Source organism: Phycodurus eques, chromosome 11 (assembly GCF_024500275.1).
Source record: "Phycodurus eques isolate BA_2022a chromosome 11, UOR_Pequ_1.1, whole genome shotgun sequence".
NCBI lineage: Eukaryota > Metazoa > Chordata > Actinopteri > Syngnathiformes > Syngnathidae > Phycodurus > Phycodurus eques.
In genome coordinates, this window is record NC_084535.1 from 22,957,811 (window position 1) to 22,981,903 (window position 24,093).

The 24,093-nt window shown below is 41.9% G+C and overlaps 1 protein-coding gene across 1 annotated transcript in view; it reads left to right on the forward strand.

The window, feature by feature from the left end:
• Window positions 1–24,093, forward strand: part of LOC133409755 (adhesion G protein-coupled receptor A3) — a 225,467-nt gene that overhangs the window by 157,112 nt on the left and 44,262 nt on the right. The window lies entirely within an intron of this gene.

Below are 24,093 nucleotides of genomic sequence, written 5' to 3' on the forward strand. Positions count from 1 at the left end.
CTTCTAAAACTGCTACTAAATATAATGTTCGATTGTGTTGATTTCTCAAGGCATATATTTTTTTCCCTACTTGTGTATGACACCCTTGTGTAGTTTTAAAGAAGGAATTTATTATTGCAGTTAAGAGTTTGATGAAGTGTGTCTTGGAGCACTGGAAAGAGCAAACGTCAACAATAATTGAAACCACCCAAATAACAGTTACCTTAGTTCAAATATAGTATGCAAACATATCTCTTTTGCCTTCATGTGTTTACATGACAAGAGGGAAGTGTGATGAGTTTTTTTTTTTTTTTAATACAGCTGTCGTTTACCTCATGCAACCAAATGTTTCATACATTTAGGGCTTTGAATTGTAAGTTTCACCTTTGTAATTAGAAATTACAAATCCGATTTCCTGAGAAAAACGAGTTAAACATATTAGGGATACAAGGCAACCTTAAATATTTAACAGTTAAAAGAAGACAAAGACGGAAGCGCTGCATTTGTTTGTTTTACTGACCGCGTTGTAGGTAAGACTGTGTGTGTGGCAATCAGCAGCTAGCACTCTGACAAGAAGGAGGCAGTAGATGGCAAGGAATGACCTTTGGACACACACACACACACACACGCACACACACACACGCAATTCTGGCTTTCCCCTATATTCTAATAAGGATCTCGGTCCTGCATAGAAGAATGACACAGGATCAAAACAATATCTTGTTTTGATTCTTGGGCGGGTAAAGCCGTTCCATTGCGACTACCTTCATTTTAGAAAAAAGATTTGCACCAAAATGTTATGCTTCTCAAGCACACGTGCCTAACCCATCACAAAGTTTGATATTTCTTTGTATTTGCAGTTGTTTGTTTATTGTAACTAATAAACAAGACCAACAGCAATCAAAACAATACCGCTCACCCTCATGCTTTTGCAGTTGGCAGACGTAATAAAGCCCGGGCTAAAGACAAACAATCATAGTAAACTCCCACATGGATACGATTGATTCTTTTTAGTCTTTTAGTTGAATGCCTCTTTGTGTACTGGAAAATTGAATTATATATTCTGCTGACTGAAAATAAAAGACTTTTTCGAGGACATGAGTAATCAGGTATTCAGAATGTGTTTTGCTTGCTGCTAAGTGTTGGCACTATTTTACTGTGCTCTCACTTGCAATTGTTTCAAATGTGAGTAGGCAGCCATGCAGCCTCCTCACTATCCTCTGACTTAACCATTCACTAATCAGGCTTATAGCTGTGTGTTATGTCACATCTACATGCAAGCACTTACAGTAGCTGTGGCTCATTTATCTCAAACTGCTGCCTGCAGATGTGCTCTTGTGGTCAATGGTTCGGCTCATGGGACCCTCCCAAAAAAGACGACCCCTCGCCAATAACCACATAGGAGTTGCAGAGAGTTTATTTCTACGAGTAATGAGTTTAGACCTCTGACAGCAATTCGTCTTTGTAATATATTTTTTGTTTGTTTGCAAATATACACTTGCCTCATCGTACGTGTGTTTAAATGCAGAGTAGATTGCTCTTTATATCATCATGTTATTATTCAAATGATGTACATTCCTCTGGTAGTCTGATGGAAGAGTGCAATAGAGTGCTGTGTATTGTATATGCTTATGTACTGTATGACCAAAAAAAGTTAATTTGTTTGTGTCAACACTAATTATGAATAATCACAAACAAATTCCCAGCTGTCGTTGCAGAGAGGCCCACTCCGAATTTAATATGTCTTTGCTGACCAGAATGTTAATGAAAGTTAATGTTGTGGATGCAATATGATTTGGTATTTTAACCCATTAAGATTCCTCATTCTAGCTGTTGATTTTACACGGCGCTTTTAAGCCTTGGTCTGTGCTCTTTTAGAGTACTCTACTAATTTTACACCACTTGAGACACCGTGCAATACTACAGATTGCCTCTTGCTTCTGGCGCAGAGATTATTATTATTATAATTTTTTTTTTTTAGTTTTACTTGGATCATTTTCAAATTGTGCGGTCGTTGAGATCTCAACATGAGCCAAAAATAGTCTATCTTTTTTCAATATTAATGATGCTACATGACCATTTTCATTTAATTTCATTGAATTCATTCGAGGTTTATTTGAGCTACAGACGGCAGTAATGAGCACATCTGCCTCACAGTTCTGAGGACCGGGGTTCAAATCCCGGCCCCGCCTGTGTGGAGTTTGCATGTTCTCCCCGTGCCGGCGTGGGTTTTCTCCGGGCACTACGGTTACCACACACATCCCAAAAACATGCAGGGTAGGTTAATTGAAGAATCTAAATTGCCCGTAGGTGTGAATGTGAGTGCGAATGGTTGTTTGTTTATATGTGCCTTGCGATTGGCTGGCGACCAGTTCAGGGTCTACCCTGTCTCTCGCCCAGAGTCAGCTGGGATAGGCTAACCAGTCGCCCACCGTGCCGCTCCTATCAAATTGTTCATTTAATAGACCACAGAAATGTGGTTTTGTAGAGAAAATAATTTGCACAAATAATATTTCTGAATAACACGGGGAGTTATACTTTTCGGCTTTATCTGTCTTTTGATGTCTGTTTTTTCGACCTCATCCTGTCTAAATTCCCTAAAGTTTCAATTGTCTAAATTCCCTATAAGGTTTTATTCTACTGCTGCAAAAAAGAGTTTGTTGTGTTGTGATGACTAGTTCAGCTGGCGATTGTTGTGTCAACCTCGGCACTTACTGCAGCTTAATGTGTGTTCTTAAATTTCTGCTGTACGTCTTAGATGTTGACAGAGCTTCATTTTGTTGTTGCCACTAAATGGAAATCAGAACGTGTAAGTGTTCTGTGAGGACCCGATGAGTAGCATGAATTTGGCCATGGGGATTTGAGTGTGCTCTTACACTGAAAGGGTCTGGAGTGTTGTAGTGAGGATGTGCAAAAATAAAAAAACGTTATGCACTACCGATGGCTAACGTGGGAATTATTCCTCCTGAAGTATAGCAGTTAAACACGGTTTTTCCTACCCTCCAGATGACAAATCTAACAGGATTGACGAAATATAAACAACTCTGCCACGTCCTCTGCGATCCCTTTCAGCTGTGCACGATTTCGTACTGCTCCGCACAAATCGCGGGAACCAGCTACAAGGTCGGGCTTCAGCATGACAATAGGTACATAATACATGACGTCAAATGGAAAAGAGGCATTTAAGCTTTTGAAGTGCCTGGGAAAAGCTGCCGCACTTTCGGCGTGTGATCACAAAAGTAGCTTCACTTCTGAAAAGCTAGAGGATTTGATTGTTGAAAAGAGCGGTGATACGACCCCGCGACTGAGAAATGTAGTCAAGCTAGTAGCGGCGCTACTTGTACCAGGTGCCATCTCACCAGCTGCTCCCCAGTCAGCTGTGTGAGCCTCAGAGAAAGACTGGTACAGATGAGGGCATACTGCGGAAACTGCCTCCCCCCTCGTGCCTCTATTTGAGTTTTTTCGTCACTGCCTTTTAATTGGGTTACTGTGTGTGTGTGTGTGTGTGTGTGTGTGTGTGTGTACTGTAGTTATCAGTTTGCACAATGCAATCAAGACAAACACATTAAGAGTTAATTCTCCCCTCTCATTATTGAGTCTGTGTAGAAATTGATCGAAACCTTTAGCGGTCCTGTTGTTTGGCCCGCTTCTGTCCCATTTAATCCATCTGGTCCCTGACTGCTGCACTATATCACACTGGATCAGCGCTAAAAACACAAAAGGCAGCTGGAGCTAATGGTGACTCTCATTTCCATAACAGACTTGAAAAGTGTTATTAGCCAGAACATGGTGGTCTTTCTGGCACAACCAATCATGATCAGCACGACCTTTGGCATTTACCCTACAAGTTGCTTAATAAAAGATAATATTTCTATAGTCCTGCAGTTGTGTCAATTTGAATCAACTCTAAGGGTTGGAGAGCTGTGAATGGTTGCTGGGCTTTTAATTAGTGGCAAGCTATTGATGCAATGTGGCTCCTATGAGGACAATAGGGACAGTAGAAAATGAGTGTTACATAATTTCAAGAAGGGATGATCATGTGACAGGCGCAAAGGGTAGCTATCTTTTAGCAAGGGCTATTAAGAGCCCGTCAAAATTGGAGCCAGAGGGCATATCAGTTGTGGTCAGAAGTTTACATTGAGCATGGGCATGAGTGTTAATTTTGGGCTTTGCAATGGTTGTATGATTTTACAAGACATATGGATTTAAAACAAGGATTGAAAATTTGAATTATATTCATATTTTTGTAATCTGCACAAGACTATACATGTGGAGTACATATATAGTCCTATAGTAGCACACTGTGACGCTAGGATATTATATATATATTGTTTGTTTTGTTTAGTTTTTTTTTTTTTTTTAACTCATATCAGTCAAATGTATTGATTTTCAAAAGGAAATTCAGTCGGCCAGGTCTTTACCATTATCGATCAAATTATATGAAAATGACCCATATACTCCCGCACTACAATTTTGTTTTGCCTCACCTAGACGCTTGTTATACAACCCCGATTCCAATGAAGTTGGGACGTTGTGTTAAACATAAATAAAAACAGAATACAATGATTTGCACATCATTTTCAACCTATGTTTAAAAACTGATAAACTTGATTGCTTTTAGCAAATAATCATTAACTTGGAATTTTATGGCACCAACACATTCCAAAAAGCTGGGACTGGGTGCTAGAGGACCTTTTGCACAATTGTCAAAAATAAATACATTTTTTTAAAAATTGTATCCGTCAACAGGAGAAGGGCCATAGAAAATGGATATATGGATGTCTTAATATATTGTATTACTGAATGCTTCTGCCGCCTTTCATGTAGATGTGGGTTTGATTCCCACCAGTGGCCCAATAAAGCCCAAAATAAAACGTTAAGTCAGGGAGGTCAAGAGCTAATGTTAACTAACGCTAATCTGTTCATCCAACAAAATGCAACGCAGCTCTGCTTACACTTTGGCTCTGACATGGTAGCAGGACCGTTCCGTGTAATAGTGCTTCATACAGGAGGCTCACTCTCAGACACAGTTTGTGAAACTAGGCAGATAACAAAATATTTACTTGGTTGTTTAATTTCACACTCAATGGTGGGCAGGCCCTCCACAGTCTGGAATATATGTACAGTATGAACACCATTAGAAAGAAACATTTCAATAAAATAGCTATCTTTTAAAAGTAGGTTTTTCAGTCAAATTACATCAAATAATTAAAGTCAATTTGTGCAGCATGCACACAGGCAGGGCTCAAGACTGCGACCAAAATGGTTGCATATACGACTCTTTTTTCAGTGTGTGCGAGTAAAGATTTCATGTGATGGCACTTTGGCGAGTATATGTTACAATGCTCTCTTAATACAGTCTCAGTATATAAAGACATGGCTGTTGAAAGTTCACACACAAATAGCACTGGTACCAACTCAGATTCATAATGACATAAATCCGTCCCCTCCAGTTTTTGTTTCGGATGTCCAACTCGGTGAACAATCATACAAGCCTGACGTGGAACTGCTATCTGCTTCTCATGTAATACACTACCTGTACAGTTACATGTTTTGTTGTACGTTTGTAAGGCTGAGAAGACAACTTTGGCCTTCCGCGTGTTTTATAAATTCCGACTCTCAGGGGAAATTGTACACTCCGTCACCGCACCGCGTCTCACTCCCCACACTGTAAAACAAGAGGTGTTTGCGCAACTTAAAATTAAGTCGCAATTTACACTGATATTTGTATATTTATCTCTGCTTAACTAGATACGTTTTGTGGCATATACTCAACACTAGCTGAATTGAAATACCTTCAAAATATCTGTCGAAATAGTTACATGTTTTCTTTTTAAACTTTGAGCCAACACCTAATTTTTTTACAGCGTGCGGCCAGTGGCTAGGGTTCTAAGCGCATTGCCTGTTGTATGGTTCAGGGGTAAAAAAAAAAAAAAAAAAAGAAACAAAATACAATCACAGCGTTTTTTTTCATATATAAAAACGTTTTTATACTGTATGCATCATAGGGAAATCCTAATAATACTGCTTCTGTTATTTAAAATTGGAATTTCATATACAGTTTACATAATTATTTTTATTTATGTAAATGTGTTGGCATTGTTCTTGTTTAAACTACAGTTCATGTTAAAATAAAATATATTTTGCAATTGACATGAATTTTTTATTTATATACATACAGTACTTCCCCAAAAAAATGGTGCAACCAAATGTGCTGGTGCGAGCAACTGAAAAAGTTAGTTGCACCAGTGCAACCAGTGCAAAAGTTAGTGTAGAGCCCTGCACATGGGGCCTGATTCCCCAACATCCCAAATAGTAGGCACTAAATTGCATGTTCATTCTAAATCTGTCAGACCTGTTGGTAGGCATGTTGCGCCATGCTTAGATGTAAAAGGTGTAAAAGTGGTGGAGACTTCCCTATTTCAATGAGGACTTTGTGCATTAGGCCTGTTAGCCGGGAGCCTTATAAAATGGCGTTGTGCTTAAAAAACTACTTGCTTTGGAAAATCCCTCTTTCCGTCAAGGGAACCCACTTTTATAAAAAAAAAAAAGCAACAACAACATCACGTAAGACATGCTTATTTTTGTTTCCAGTTGTTTACTTATCTTGATACAGGGTGCCTCTTGATATATTCCATTCCACGTTACAATTCTTGGCGTCATGACTCGGGAGAAGTCGGCTCTCCCCCACACACATGAAGACTTTTTGTCATAATTTTTGTACCGGGTCTTAGGTAGCTCTGATGCTTTTTCATCAAGTTGGCGCCTGTTTTTGCATGCAAAAACCTTTAGTAGCCCTATAAGTGTCATAAAATTACTTTAGTCACATGCATCGACGGTCCGATAATAGTGCAACACAAGTAAGAAGCATACAGTATATTTAATTAATATGATTGTGTGTTGTATATCTGTCAGAGAAGAGAGATCTTTTTTTCCTTGTCATTCACAAATACCCAAAGTGGCATAGGATTTATACAGTAAAAACTATTGGAAACATTGAAAAAAATAATTAGGTCGGTTACTTTATTGGCTTTGCTCTTCTGGTGAGATTTGCTGACAAACACAATATCAATTAACAGTGCATTGTCATTGCAGAAGGATTAGAGACAATTATTTTTGATTGTCTGATCTTGTTTTAGGAGTTAACTGTAAGATAAATAACCATGATTTGGGCATTGAGGATAGTGGCTAAACATGATAAAGTGAAGGACTTAACAAATCAGTGCAAGAAAACGACAGCTGTGCTTTATTTGAAAGTAACATTCATGTTTGAGTTACATGAGACAGCGACAAAGTAAAACTGTAACAACCTTATTGCAGAATTAAAAAAAATGAACAATGAGGTGTGTGAAGGTTTGTGTGTCTATCCAGACAAGACAAAGTCTCTGTGCTGGTGTATGCAAGATACAGGATTTAAACGAAATAATCATGATGTTTAACCAATTGAGTTCCATTCACCATTTCCTATTTTGGATGTTTATGCTCTCATTATTTGACGACTGTCCCCTTGTTGCTATTTCTACGCTGTAAAAGTCTCTCAGACCTTACACCCGTGTCGTTAAATTTGACTTGACTTTGCCTTTAACACCACATCTGTTGTTTTACGTCTCTGAATCGTTAAGCATCTCATCTCATTTCATGCCTTAGCTGTTGTCCAAAGAGCTGACATTTGCTTGGTGCTACTCAACAGTGCTGTTTTATGGAGGGATGCAAATATTGAGAATTGTTAATTAGCAATGATATGTCTTGATAAATATTTGCTAACGTTGCATTTGTGTGTGAACTGTATTCTCTTTAAGTTTACTTTTTTTTTTTTTTTTTTTTTAAGCATAGCCAAAATACACTTTGCAGGGGCGTCGCTAATCATTTGCGGGCCCAAGGCAAACCCAGTCATGGGGACGACCGCAAGTGTTTACTGCAATGAGAAAAGTTTTATTTTCACTTCAACACAACTATTTTCATGACTAGTGCAAATCTGGCGCTGCGCATGGCGTTACTCTACAAGGGGGCGGGTTAGACAGGGTTGTCATAATCTCGCAGATACACGCAGCTGGCGTATTTAACAAAAGGGGGTGTCTGCACCAGTGGGTGTAAACACAGGTGACTTTATTCGCCACCAATCAAAGCAGCTTAATTATTTCATTCCCTTTAAGTGAGGTGCAGTGACAGTCTCGCATGCATGGATAGAGCGATATGTGCGTCAATGGAGCATTGTTGCTTGGCCGGTGTAGCAAAAGACAACATAACAGCTGGTGTCCGCGGACCTCATGAATGCATCCACCCATGCACGAACGTTCGTGCATGTGCCCCCCTCATAGTTGCGTGCTGGCCATAAAAATGGGCTAATAATGGTGATAATAATGATGATACATTTAATATACTGCTTTCTACAATGGTCCAGAGGGTGCTATGTCTGCTGTACATCTGATCCAGCCTGATCGATGTCCTAGGAGCTTGTGTATCATCTGCCCCCTCTACAAGGAGGCTGGCTAGACCTGGTTTTGGTACTTTAGTTGACAGATGTACCCCCAGCCAATTTTGAAATGGGACTTTTGCACTGATCTGGGTGTCACCACAGCCGACCTCTATCTTCTCCAATCATTGTATACCCTTTAAAAGTGGCACAAATAGTCTCGCATGGTGACTTCATATGCACAACAGGTTTCAGCGACCCATGCGAGACTGAAGGATTGAATGTTAACATTATACCATTAGGAAATACAGAATGAGCTGGGGAAAAATCGCCGGCGACTTAAATGTGTCCAAGGACCTCATTGATCTACAGTATATCACCTCCAACGAACGTGCGTCCAAAAAATGTAAACAAATATTAAAATGATGATAAGAATGATAATGTATTCAATTAATTTATTTCTATAATGATTAAGAGGTTTGGATGTCCACCACACACGCCCAAGGACCTTGCCTGTCTGTCTGCCTGCATGTAGACCGATCAGTTTCACCAAAATCGCGCCACAACATAGTCATGGTATTAGCAGCTCTAAATTTAGACGGACTTTCTGACACCAAGATCTCACTCCATCAAGCATATCTGCAAGGGCACACCCTCGCTGTGCTGACAATGCCCAGCTTGGCACAGACAGGTCTGCCAATGTGCAGGGAGTCTTGCTTGCACAAAAATAAAGATGCATCACTGGAAATACAGCCCTCAACCACCAAAATGTCACATGCTCCTGGCGGAAGCCAAAGTACACCCGCCTCCGCTGCGCAGACACCGTCCAGCTTGGCACGGATTGTTCTGGCAAATAAGCAAACACGAGCCTTGCTGGCATGAATATCAAGATGCGCTCACCTTACACTCCGGTGCGCCTCCAACCGATCCTCAAAAATCTGTCAAAATGTTTTCATACGACTGGTCACACCTAAAACCTTGACTACTATTGACTTATAAGAAAGTGCCCAGAAACTGAAGCATTTTCACTGGTTCTAAAGATTCATAACTTTGTCAATATTAATTATCACAGGAAAATAATATCACTGGAATCGTCCTTCAAAGACCTGTCTGAGAATGCTAGTGTCGTGTAAATCAAAATTCAAATTCTATACACATATTTACTTGGAAGTTCATCCAGTTAGGTTGGTGAGTCAGGAAAAATGAGCACCAAGCAAAGACCTATGGAGCTCATTTGAGAACCAGACCCAAATTGTTATGGGCACCCCAGATAATATGGACATTACAGGTAATTAATGACAGATCCTGCCCATCACAAATTAAACAACACTACTTCCACTTCCTCACTGTGTTGATATTACAAGTCAAATATTTACTTTACATGGTGCTTTCTATGGGAGAACCATCAAATGTCCAACATTGCACAGTGAGCCAGCACTGTAGAACGTCCATTAGAGGTGAAAGCAAAACAGAGCGCACATGAAAATGGTGGCCAGGCAACAGATGCACGTGAGCTCTGTTACGCTATTAAGCGCTACAGAGGCAGGCTCATTTATCCTCCAAGACCATTGCTGCCAGAGTGTAATGCATTGTTAGAGATGCTGCTTGCATGCTGTTGCTCTGCAGAGGCTTGGCTTTGACGCCATCCTTCCAGTCACGATGTCCGTAAATGGTATCAGAGCAGAATTTAACACGTGCTTGCCCTATTTTCAGTCCTTATTGCATTGAAGAAATGTGCAAAATGTATCGTCTGGCAATAGAACAAAATATGGACTAGTGCAAGCTGTCTCTGCAAGCTGAGAACAGGGTGTGAGCTCTGCATGGAAGATGTTTCCAGCATGTGTTTTCATTTCTATTTTCAGTGTTTCTATATCCTTGCATTTTACAAGAAGTGAGCCAAAATGTTCAGCACATACTGCATGCTCATCTGGAATCTCGTGCAACAGCTCATTGTGATTGCAAAGAAAGGAATCCATTCTACATCCTGTCCATATTGATTATTTGTAAAATGACATTTTGTGGGGCGGCACAGTGCCCAACTGGTTAGAGCGTCTGCCTCACAGTACTGAGGACCGGGGTTCAATCCCCGGCCCCGCCTGTGTGGAGTTTGCATGTTCTCCCCGTGCCTGCGTGGGGTTTTATCCGGGCACTCCGGTTTCCTCCCACATCCCAAAAATGTGAATGGTAGGCTAATTGAGATCTCTAAATTACCTGTAGGTGTGACTGTGAGTGTGAATGGTTGTTTGTTTCTTGAAGAGAAGAAGAGATTTTTCTTGTCAGAGAATCTGGTACAAATTAACGTTAGGATCAATACAATAATTAATTAAAATACTGTGCATTTTAGTTAATTAAAGACCAAATTAACAAGTGAAACAGCATGTCTTCAGGTCATGCCACCTTCTCCAAGCTAAATCAACTTGCCCACATAAGCATGACATAGAACACGTCACTGCATATCTTTACAGTGCAATTCACAATTGATGATGGGATGTTTGGAGCAGGATGCAAGTTTCTGACTAATTTCTGAGCAATTTTGCTGTTAAGAGTATTTTTTTCAGACCATTTACAAAAGAGGAAGCTGCTTGCTAGAATGCTGCACAAGGTACATGTAACTGGACATTTGGTGTTAAACCAGTAACTTCAAGAACACTTGCAAGAGCCAATATGTTTCCACATGCTGGACCTCAAATTTTGCTTGGGAATCTCCAGCTCATCAGGTTTCACTACCTAAACCCCCACCCTACCCTCAACAACTTGCTGCAATCTATAAATATCGGTGGATCGTAACAATATAATGATTTGATTCTTCGGGATATTTACTTATTACAATGTTCAATATATCTGAAAGAGAAAGCACTCGGTTAGTAATTATGTTTTGAAGCCATCAAGCTATTATGGAGAATTGGTGATTGGAAGTGGTGCAACAACTTCTCTGATGTATGATTTATGGTTCTATTCAGCTTGTTAATTCTGTTTGTATTGAAATTGCACTTTTATTGGAATTTTCACCATGTGGTCATTGAGAAAATTGCCAGAAAAACATTTATTTGGCGTGGGGGTAGCAACATGTTGGAGATAAATTAGTCACAGTGAGGCAACCGGCTACTTTTGTAGACAAAAAGTTCAATACTCAAAAGTTTCATTTGTACTGCAATACTTTCTGATGGTCGTTTTGGTTCGTTGTTCAAATTTCAGGAGGCCAGTCATGCGTTTTCCAGGACATGTTGGCAAAGGAGTTGGAAATGACACCAAAGTATAAGAACACATTGGCATCTTTTCATTCTAGTTGTGGAAATCAAGTAGCAGCAAATGTTGAAGAGCTGAACTTTAAATATTCAGCAAGGACGTTCAATTTTACTGAGATGCTGACCATCTACTTAACATCAGCGATCTCAGGTTGTTGCTGTGGAGTAGACAGCAGACAGATTACGATCTGAAGAAAAACCTCATTCTCATCATGATGATGTCTAATTATCTATCTATCCGTGTCTCTGTCTGTCTGTCTTGTAAATGAATGGGGATAAAAAAAAATTGTGGTGTGTACAAACAAGCAACCTTCTCACAGCTTTCACTATTTCCATTCATTTTTTTCATCACTGATTTTGGTTTATTTCTTCCATTTGTTCAGGGGAGGGGAGGATTGTGAGCTAGTACGTGTTTGAGCTGTTTACAAGGCTCATTTAATTGAGAGGAGACTTTTAATCTCTCCAAAGAACAACGATTACACAAACTTCTTTAAATGTATTTGGATAGCCTTGAGCTGAAGCCAGCACTTCAGATCTGAGTCAATTGAGAAAAGAATGCTAATGAAACAATAGCTCCTTGATGGTTCTATACTCAATTCCACAGGATTTGATAACTGTGTTGCGTTCAGTGCGGCCAGTGCTGAACACTTGCCAGGCCGTGGTGATTACATGCCTGAATGTATCTCAACGCTCCGAGCTGAGTGACAGCCTCAAGGTGCCGCTGAATCATTGATGAACCGCATTAATGGTGCATGGCCGTTTTTCAGACTGTTGTTAAATCAGGAAGTTCTGTCTCACCAGTGTTCTGTCACACTCTGTTATCCCGTGGGGTCTGGGGAAGCAGAGTGAGTTTGATTTGCACACTTAGGCTGGTTCCGTTCCAGTGTTCATGGGGCTACTCAAGGATGATAAAATACAAGGCTGCAAGCCATGAGCCTGCAGGCTGTTAGCAAGAGGATTTCAATTTCTTTTGTTCCCTTTACCTATTTCCACCTTCTAATCTACATTTGTGTGCATTATTGCAGTCACTATTGTCGTTGCAACAGTGCAAAAAAACATAGTTGTTATGATATTATACAGAAATTATTACACAGACTCTGCAATTTGAGTGGCTTGAATCATACACATAAGTTTATAATATTTGCAAGTACTATTATTTGCTCGTAGGTTGAACAGATTTTTCACTGAATAATCACAAAGGCTCAACCATCACACATGGCCTGCAAGCACTCAGCATGCTGTGTTTGTTACATTTTGTTGTGTAGGCCGGATAACCTTGCACCCATTGTGCCTGAGAGCTGAGATTATGGATGAGATAAAGTTTAATTGACTTTTATAATCTGACTTTGAATAGGGGACGGCAGATCATGGATTAAAGTTGTAGCTGCTACACAAGCAGAGGATCAGGCACCTGTTTAGCTGCTTCGGCCTAAGGGACAGTAGAGGCGTGTTCAGATGTAACATGTCAGTGCTAATCCAGAACAGACTAAACTGCATTGTATGCTAATGGCTCTAATGAATTGTACTGTCAAAGGGCTGGTCACGCTGTGGTGCTGTGGAGGCACAGTAATGAAGTGGCCACTGTGCAGTGATGTAATATGATTGCAGTTAAAATCATAAGTGGCCTGAAGGAAATACATTTTCTGTAGCTGGCTGTCTGTTCCTGTCCCCAGCTGACATCCGATTGTCTCAGCAACAGAATTCACTTGTTCAGGACACACTGTGAGCTGCACCAATGGCCCATCATTCATCATGACAGCAAGGTCAACGAGAGGCTTGCAACTTTACACTCTTTTTGTTACAAAGCACACTGAAAACTATACTGTATATATAGTTCAAATGTAGTAAAACCAAAGCACTTGAATACATATCATCAGAACTATTCCTTCTGTTTGTGCCACATTGTTTTTTTTCCGGGAGCTTAAATATCAGTATTTGTTCAGGGTCACTCTGTAGCTAGGCCACAATGGTCATTTCCTAGGGGATTTGACAAGGGATGAACACGTTTCTTTCCTGCTAGTCTGTCCTAAAACTCTCCACGTTGATGGAATCTGTCAAACTCTTTGGCATGGGTAAGGTTTGCTGAGAATGCACTCTTTTTTTTCTAACTTTACATTTAAACAGTTGCTGAAAGGGGTGCACCATAAACTATTTTTAACATTAATGAATTTGTGCTTAATTAGGAGATTGCCCTTCCTGAAATACAATAGTGTATTCATTGTAGTTGCATAGAAGGCAGACATGTGGGTAAAATATACACATCTGGAAAGCTGAAGTATTTTTGTTCAATTTTGTTCAACAACTAATCAAACAGCACTCTATGGTGTGACATCTGTCATTTCAACATTTTCATGCCATGGTATGAATTTTTAAATACAGGGATCGCGTTTGATGTGCGCCCCATGTCTGAGATGTACAAAAATTAGCAGGGACGCATAAAGCAGAACCGCTGGCAGAACGGCATTTGCTCCGCAGATGCACACAACTGGGACAAAGGGAAAAGTTAACTGTTTATTACTTTCGCTAGCCTGCGAGCTAATGAGCTAGCGAGCTAAGGGCTGCAGCTATAAAGCTCCCTGGACCGCAGCAACATCGTTAAAGCTTGAGTACTCTGAGTTGTGTGTGTGTGTTCCCCACATAACACACACATACACACATGGGAAAGTTAACTCCTAATAAACCATAACCTCTAACATAATGCATAACATTCATACATACATACATACAACATAATAATTCAGGCGGTAGTTCACTTCAGCGTACTCATTTTCAGCGTCATTTGATTGACATGTGAAGGCCTCACATCACAGTCCAGCAGCTCGACGACGCGCCTTATTTTACATGTTATATATCCTTTATTTAACTAGGTAAAAGCGTATTGAGAGATAAAATCTCTTTTTCAAAAGCAAAGAGGCAGCAGAAATTAGATGGGCAGCAGAAGATAAGCAGTACAGTACATAACACGACAACATTCATACAATAAATAAAAATAAAGACTAAAAAATAACAGTGATATTAAAATTTATGGCATCTGATTTAAAAACAGCCCAAATGCTTTCAAGTAAATACATGGTGTTTTTTTATTCATTCAAATTTGGCAGGCTTTAAGACATCTTTTGGGCCTCTTTAGTGGGTTAATGACTCTAATATTTCATATTTGTTCATGTGCAATTTTGATTCTGAGTTACTAGTTTTGAGTGATTTATTTATAGTTTTTATTCATCTAAGATTTTATTTATTGTTCTACATTACAATGCCAATGTTCAATGTTATTTAGAATTGAAAGTTAATTATTCTTAAGAAGACTCTTCTTAAATTATTATGCTCTATAATATCATATCAGTGGCATAAAAAACATCAACAATACTATCGTTTATAGTGATAATTCTCGGGAAAATATTGTATATCGTCCTAAAAAATTGCTATAGTGGCAGGCTGAAACAATATATTGAGAGAGAGCAAGTGCAATGGATAACACAAACGTACTGTTTATCCTCACTAGTGTCGCGGGCGTGCTGGAGCCTATCCCAGCTATCTTCGGGCAAGAGGCGGGGTACACCCTGAATGGGCCAATCACAGGGCACATATAAACAAACGACCATTCGCACTCACATTCACACCTACGGGCAATTTAGAGTTGTCAATTAACCTACCATGCATGTTTTTCGGGATGTGGGAGGAAACCGGAGTGTCCGGAGAAAACCCACACAGGCACGGGGAGAACATGCAAACTCCACACAGGCGGGGCCGGGGATTGTACCTCAGTCCTCAGAACTGTGAGGCAGGCGCTCTAACCAGTCCCCCACCGTGCCGCCAAGTTGGCCACCTATTGCAAAAATAAAAATCGGCAATACAGCGGGACCGCAAAGGAAAAACCGTCATATAGCGGAGGATTATTTTATCTGTACTCTGTGATAATAAGTTGCAGGGACTCATAGTTCTAGGGATGGGACTCATTGTTTCCAGACATGGGCATCCTTTAAAAGATGAACAAGAAACCTCTTTTCAGATTTCGACTGTTTTGCTACTGAAAATAGGAAGGATCACCAAGCTCTAAAAGCATTAATATCCCCTACTGGGCTGGTAGTAAATCCTCACTGTACGCTACGTGTGTGAATGGGGTGTCCTGCTGTTCATGTTTACCTCCCCTGCTTCTGGGGCTTCGATGATTCATAGTGCTGCTTTTCAGAAAGCTGGGAGGTTGATGATCCATGTCTCTTCAGTTCCATTTTGGCAACAGTCCAAAGTGCTGCTACAATGTCATGAAGGGCTTTTCAGCAATCCCAGTATGAAAACACAAAACATGCTGAGGATAATAATGTTCAAGCAACCGAGGAAACATTTTGTGCATGAAGTGACGACAAGAGGCACTGTCGATTCAATCTGAAAGAGTTTGCAGTCTGAAGAATGACAACAGCGTTTGGGAAGTAACGATACACGCAGACCTCAACTATGGCAAGTTCTTCAGGTGGTATTGTTATGATCAATACAGCATTGAAATATGACATTAAAACAGAAGGGCTAATTGAAAACCCAGATATTTTTTTTTTTTCCAGGGCCTGAAATACCCGGTAAGAAACTAATTTAGTAGCCATCGTACCCCTAAAAGTACAAAGTCACAATCACTAGTGTGACATATATTTGTTTGTTAAATTTGTTAATTTGTCTTGTTCCGATCACTCGTAAATGCTGCTGAACCTTAGGTGAGGTCAGACTACAAATCAGACTGGCATCTGTCTCTGTTTTCTTTCCTTAATTCTTCTCTACAAGCAGGAGGAACATGCCTGGTATTCTTTGTGATGTAGCACAGATCTTTTTTTCTTCACTTACCCATACTTCAAGATACATGAACTCCTTCACTTGGGGCAGCAGCTCACTCAGTAATAATTCACAGTTTTCCGTTAAAGAAGCAGTTGGATGTGTGTACACTAATACCAACTGATTCACGCCTGGCTGTAACCTGCTCACTACCAGTCTGCAAACCAAACACACCCTTCCCCTAGAGCTTCTTGCTTTTTCATAAAAATATCTCTGACCTTTTGTCTCCAGCTCCTATGACTTCACCAGAACTCTTTGAGTTATTCCGAATCTGAGGCTGTGTCCATAATAAAACATGTTTCATTTAGGAACCACATACTGTAGAAGCTTTCCCTTGTGAAATAAAAAAAAGAGGATACATGGCAAAAAAAAAAAATCTCTCCAGCCGAAAAAGATCCCTCCTAATCCTTGATGTCATAAGGAACATCTTCCTTGTTCCAAAATGGTCCTGAGTGCAGACTTAAGATTCACCTTCCTACCCTTCTCTGAGCTGTTCACCAACTGCTTTTCTTGCCTCTTTCTCTCCAAGCACATTGGCAAATACTGTGTATATAGAGCGGCTCCAACTACCGGAGATAAATTCCTTGTGTGTTTTTTTGGACATACTTGGCAAATAAAGATGATTCTGATTCTGAGATACATATATAGACTATGGGGCAGACCTAAAAAAAGAGGAAGGAATTATACAGCTCCTCTGGACCTGTGGTGCCTTGGGGTCTGCCTGAAGGAGCTGGGTGCTTGAGGACAAGTGGGTTATCTCCGGCCACATACTAGCCGAAGCTGGATGGATTGTTTCTGTTGGTAATGCAACTGACAATTGAAGTACATAATTTAGCTCACCAAATAAAAAGCTTAATTTCAGCACCGTTTATTCCTGGTGCCATGGGCATTTGTTTTCCATCAACATCTTCAATATCATTGTAATTGTAATTAACCAATTTTCATTGTCCTTCAATTACATCGCTCTGAGGGTAAATACAAACTTAATATTTTCTTGTTAAACACGAATCAACAAACTACATTAAGCTTTTTGATATGTTGGAACCTCACATACGCTGTCTTGTCATGGAGCATCCCAAATCACAAAGGAAAGCACAGCACATCGTATCGTTCAGCCTCATCTGCAGTGTAATTTCCAGCAATTTTTGTTTTTACTTCACAAAAAAGCTATCCGCTATTAAGATATTATTTATTTCCTTTTCCTTTTTCTACTGTTTGTATTTTTTTATAATGTTTTTGAAAGTCAACCACAGTCAATTACAGGAGGTGAATGGATTTTCTCTCAGAGAGAATAATGGCATTGTACAACTCCAATTCCAATGAATTTGTGACATTGTGTTAAACATAAATAAAAACAGAATACAATGATTTGCAAATCATGTTCAACCTACATTTAATTGAATACATTACAAAGACAAGATATTTAATGTTTATACTGATAAACTTGATTGTTTTTCGCAAAGAATCATTAACTTAGAATTTTATGGCTGCAACACGTTCCAAAAAGCTGGGACAGGTGGCAAAAAGACTGAGAAAGTTGAGGAATGCTCATCAAACACCTGTTTGGAACATCCCACAGGTGAACAGGCTAATTGGGAACAGGTGGGTACCATGATTGGGTATAAAAGGAGCTTCCCTGAGTTGCTCAGTCATTCACAAGCAAAGATGGGGCGAGGTTCACCTCTTTGTGAACAAGTGCGTGAGAAAATAGTCGAACAGTTTCAGGACAAAGTTCCTCAACGTACAATTGCAAGGAATTTAGGGATTTCATCATCTACGGTCCATATCATCATCAAAAGGTTCAGAGAATCTGGAGAAATCACTGCATGTAAGCGGCAAGGCCGAAAGCCAACATTGAATGCCCGTGACCTTCGATCCCTCAGGCGGGAGTGCATCAAAAACCGACAACGCGTAAAGGGTATCACCACATGGGCTCAAGAACACTTCAGAAAACCAATGTCTGTAATTAAAGTTCGGCGCTACATCTGTAAGTGCAACTTGAAACTCTACTATGCAAAGCAAAAGCCATTTATCAACAACACCCAGAAATGCCGCCGGCTTCTCTGGGCCCGAGCTCATCTAAGATGCACTGATGAAAAGTGTTCTGTGGTCCGACGAGTCCACATTTCAAATTGTTTTGGGAAATTGTGGATGTCGTGTCCTCCGGGCCAAAGAGGAAAAGAACCATCCGGACTGTTATAGACGCAAAGTTCAAAAGCCAGCATCTGTGATGGTATGGGTCTGTGTTAGTGCCAATGGCATGGGTAACTTACACATCTGTGAAAGCACCATTAATGCTGAAAGGTACATTTCAGCAAAACACCCTATTTCTAAAAGAGAGCCCGGACACCCTGCGGAGGAAACTAATGTCGGCCGCTTGTGCCAATGGCATGGGTAACTTGTATCTTGGGTAACTTGTATCTTGTTCGACGCACAGCTCGTGACCGAAGGTGAGGGTAGGAACGTAGATCGACCGGTAACCGGTTGGATCACAGCAGGGCATTCTTCCAAGATGGCGCCTACCAGTGTGGCCGCCTCGGTAACGCGCTCTCTAGTATTGTCTTTGTTTTTGTGTTTTTCGTCCGTCTTTGGAGACCTTACACGACTCACTTACACAAGGGGAGACCTGCTAACCATCAAGGAGGCTACTCCGGACTTTCTGTCACCAACTTTCGAAAATCCGCTCAGTTTTTTCCCCGAGTTACTCACCGGAGCAGCGTCCGCGGTTTTCGGCGCATGGATGCGGAAGCGGCGGCACAGAGGAAAACGAGCCGGCATTCAGGTGAAACTCCGCAAGAGAAGACACAGATTGGCGTTCCCGTCGATCCACCTCGCGAATGTACGCTCCCTACCCAACAAAATGGATGAGCTTCATCTTCTGTTAAAGACCAGTAAAGACTTCGGACGTTCCGCGGCCATGTGCTTCACGGAGACCTGGCTTTGCGACGCTGTACCCGATGGCGCCGTCACGCTTCCCGGCTTCAACATTCATTGAGCGGACCGTGACATGGAATCATCGGGAAAAACGAAGGGCGGCGGGATATGCCTCCATATAAACGAAAAATGGTGTACGGACGTCACGGTGCTCAGCACACACTGCAGCCCGCATTTGGAGTCGCTGTTTCTGAACTGTAAACCATTTTACTCGCCACGTGAGTTTGCATCGTTTATACTGGCTGGAGTCTATATTACACCGCAAGCTAACACAAGCGCCGCATTGCTAACGCTCGCCGAACAGGTCAACGAAATTGAAAAAAAACACCCTGACTCACCCCTCATTATTCTCGGGGACTTTAACAAAGCTAAACTCAACCACGAACTCCCTAAATACAAGCAGCACATCGACTGTCCTACCAGGGAAAATAATACTATAGACCACTGCTACACTACGGTAAAAAACGCATACCGTGCTATACCTCGTGCAGCCCTGGGCTCGTCTGATCACTGCTTAATTCACTTAATACCGACGTACAAGCAAGAACTTAAATGTGCGAAGCCTACAGTGAAAACAGTCAAAAAGTGGACCAATGAAGCAAAGATGGAACTTCAAAGCTGTTTAGACTGCACAGACTGGAGTGTCTTTGAAAATTCAGCTGGCAGCCTGGATGAATATACGGACACTGTCACATCCTATATCAGTTTCTGTGAAGAGGTTTGTGTACCAACAAAATCATTTCGGACATTCAACAACAACAAGTCGTGGTTCACTGCTAAACTTAAGCAGCTTCGCCAAGCTAAGGAAGATGCATATCAGAGCGGGGACAAGGCCCTGTATAATCGAGCTAGAAACCAGCTTACTAAAGAAATTAACATTGCAAAGAGGATCTATGCAGCAAAGTTGGAAAAACAGTTTAGCGCGAACGACTCGAAATCAGTCTGGCGTGCATTCCAATCGCTGACTGATTACAAGCGACGATCCCCCCAAGCTGAGAACAATAGCACACTAGCCAACGACTTGAATACCTTCTATTGCAGATTTGAAAAGGACAGTTTCACTCCACACACCCACCCGGCCGCACCCGCGACCACAACCACATCTCTGACTTCTGCGTTAACCATCCATGAACAGGATGTGAGACGCATCTTCAAACAACAGAAGATTAACAAAGCAACAGGACCGGACCATGTGTCCCCATCCTGCCTCAAAGTCTGCGCGGACCAGCTCGCTCCAGTCTTCACTCAGATCTTTAACAGATCTTTGGAAATGTGCGAAGTTCCATCCTGCTTCAAACGCTCCACCATCATTCCAGTCCCCAAGAAACCTGCAATCTCTGGTCTGAATGACTACAGGCCTGTCGCTTTGACATCTGTGGTCATGAAGTCCTTTGAACGTCTCGTGCTGGACCACCTCAAGAGTGTCACAGGTCCCCTGCTGGACCCCCTGCAGTTTGCCTACCAAGCGAACAGGTCTGCGGATGATGCAGTTAACATGGGACTGCACTTCATCCTAGAACACCTCGACAGTGCAGGGACCTACGCGAGGATCCTGTTCGTGGACTTCAGCTCAGCGTTCAACACCATCATCCCTGAACTCCTTTCAACCAAACTTCTCCAGCTCAGCGTCTCACCTGCCATCTGCCAGTGGATTTACAGCTTTCTGACGGGCAGGACACAGCAGGTCAGGCTGGGGGAGGCCACCTCATCCACACGCAGCATCAGCACTGGGGCGCCCCCAGGTTGTGTCCTCTCTCCGCTGCTCTTCTCTCTCTACACGAACGACTGCACCTCAGCGAACCCGACTGTCAAGCTCCTGAAGTTTGCAGATGACACCACTGTCATCGGCCTCATCAAGGACGGTGACGAGTCTGCATATCGACAGGAAGCGGAGCGGCTGGAGCTGTGGTGCGGGCGACACAACCTGGAGCTGAACACGCTCAAGACGGTAGAGATGATCGTGGACTTCAGGAGGCATCCTTCGCCACAGCTGCCCCTCACGTTGTCCAGCTGCCTTGTGTCAACCGTCGAGACCTTCAAGTTCCTGGGAATTACAATCTCTCAGGACCTGAAGTGGGCGAACAACATCAACTCCGTCCTAAAAAAGGCCCAGCAGAGGATGTACTTCCTGCGGCTTCTGAGAAAGCACGGCCTGCCACCGGAGCTGCTGAGACAGTTCTACACAGCGGTCATCGAATCGGTCCTGTGTTCTTCCATCACAGTCTGGTTTGGTGCTGCTACAAAAAAGGACAAACTCCGACTGCAACGGACAATCAAAACTGCTGAAAGGATTGTCGGTACCCCCCTACCCACCATTGAGGACTTGCACGCTGCCAGAACTAAGACAAGGGCGTGCAAAATCCTCTCGGACCGTCTGCACCCCGGTCACCAGCTCTTCCAGCTCCTTCCCTCAGGTAGGCGCTACCGATCAACGCAAACTAGAACTAGTAGACATTCCAACAGCTTCTTCCCTCTTGCGATCAACTTCTTAAACACCTAACCTATAATTCCATTACAACAAGCTGGCAATTTTTTGACTTGAGTTCGTTGTCACATTTCTGTGGGGCCAATTATGTATTACTCGTGCACTCACTGTAGTTGTCTCGCCATGCTGCACTATTTGCATATACTGGCCACTCATGCCAGAGTAGCATCTGCTCCATTTGCACACTGATTGAGGAGCATCTGGGACAACCAACATTGTCCCAGATGATCGCACTACTCGTCACTTTAAACCGCATACACTCCTTGAAGTCTCAGCGCCCTTTGCACAATGGTCATTGCACCGGACTATTGCAATATTAGTCGTTCGAACTGCTCTAAGTGCTAGAGGACTCTGCATCTTTTTGCACAATTGTTTTTTGTCAATGTCTTTATGTCCCCAAAGTGTTCTGTAAATTGACTGTTTGTTGTACTAGAGCGGCTCCAACTACCGGAGACAAATTCCTTGTGTGTTTTGGACATACTTGGCAAATAAAGATGATTCTGATTCTGATTCTGATTCTGATTCTGAATTGAGAGCCAATTGAGAGCTTCGCCTTTCGGCTTAGCTCCTTCTTTACCACAACAGACCGATAGAAAGTCTGCATCACAGCAGACGATGCACCGATCCGCCTGTCGTTCCATTCCTCCCTCACTCGTGAACAAGACCCCAAGATATTTGAACTCCTCCACTTGGGGCAGGATCTCATCCCCGACCTGGATAGGGAACCCCAACCTTTTCCGACTGAGGACCATGGTCTCAGATTTGGATGTGCTGATTCCCATCCCAGCCGCTACACACTCGGCTGCGAACTGCTCCAGTGAGAGTTGGAGATCACAGCTTGATGAAGCCAACAGAACCACATCATCTGGAAAAAGCAGAAATGCAAACTGAGGCCACCAAACCGGACCCCTTCTATGCCTCGGCTGCGCCTTGAAATTCTGTCCATAAAAGTTATGAACAAAATCGGTGACAAAGGGCAGCCTTGGCGGAGTCCAATCCTCACCGGGAACGAGTCCGACTCACTCAATCCGGACCATTTTTGCTCATCAGATCAGCTGATGAGGTGTTACGGGTCGTGGCCCTGGTTGTGGTACCAGTGGAACAGCAAAGCACACTTAACATCGGCGACAAGAGTTGATCCGCTAGTACATCCATCCATCCATTTTCTGAGCCGCTTATCTTCACAAGGGTTGCGGGAGTGCTGGAGCCTATCCCAGCTATCTTCGGGCAGGAGGCGGGGTCCATCCTGACTGGTTGCCAACCAATCGCAGGGCACATAGAAACAAACAACCATCCGCACTCACATTCACACCTACGGGCAATTTAGAGTCTTCAATTAAATTACCATGCATGTTTTTGGGATGTGAGAGGAAACCGGAGTGCCCGGAGAAAACCCACGCAGGCACGGGGAGAACATGCAAACTCCACACAGGCGGGGCCGGGGATTGAAACCCAGTCCTCAGAACCGTGAGGCAGACGGTCTAACCAGTCAGCCACTGTGCCCTCTCCGCTAGTACATCTTGTATTAATTAGGAAACGGCCTACATTTATTTTTGTTTACGGATGTTAAAGTTAAATATATTAAGCGACACAGCGATTTTAGGGATTACATCACAACACAGAATGAATTCACTTCAAATTTAGCAATGGCCGATAAAAACAGAAAATATTGTACTTAATATTTCCCTGGAGGATGATTTTGGGATTAACCTTTGAAGTTGGTAATAGTGAAAAATGAAATGAAACAGACAATGATTGTACCAGGCATCAGGTGCAGGTGAAGATGGGCCTGGCTCAAGTTGGAGGCCAAAACACAAAAAGCCAAGAAATGAGGCAAATTTAATTTTAATCCTAAATTTCTACATCAACCTGTACTTGAGCGGTGTAAATAAATGTTTTTCTACGTGAATAATTTTTATTTTATTTTGCCTTATTGTGCTCTTCAGTTTTCCAGATTGCTTAATGTTTTTTGGGGTTTTTTTTTTGGCAGCTTTTTCATTCCTTTTGCATTTGCATGTCTGATGTTAGGAACAAATACTGTCACATGCTTGCTTGATCTGACCACAGGCTTGTAGATCAAATTTGTCAGATACAGTTCCCCATATTGTCGTCGGCTCCATTCTATAGTCCAGTGTCCAATATTTGCCATACTATCTGTCCATCAGAATGGAAACCATAGTTTTGTCTGTTTCCCAATGCAACAGATCTAATATAAACCT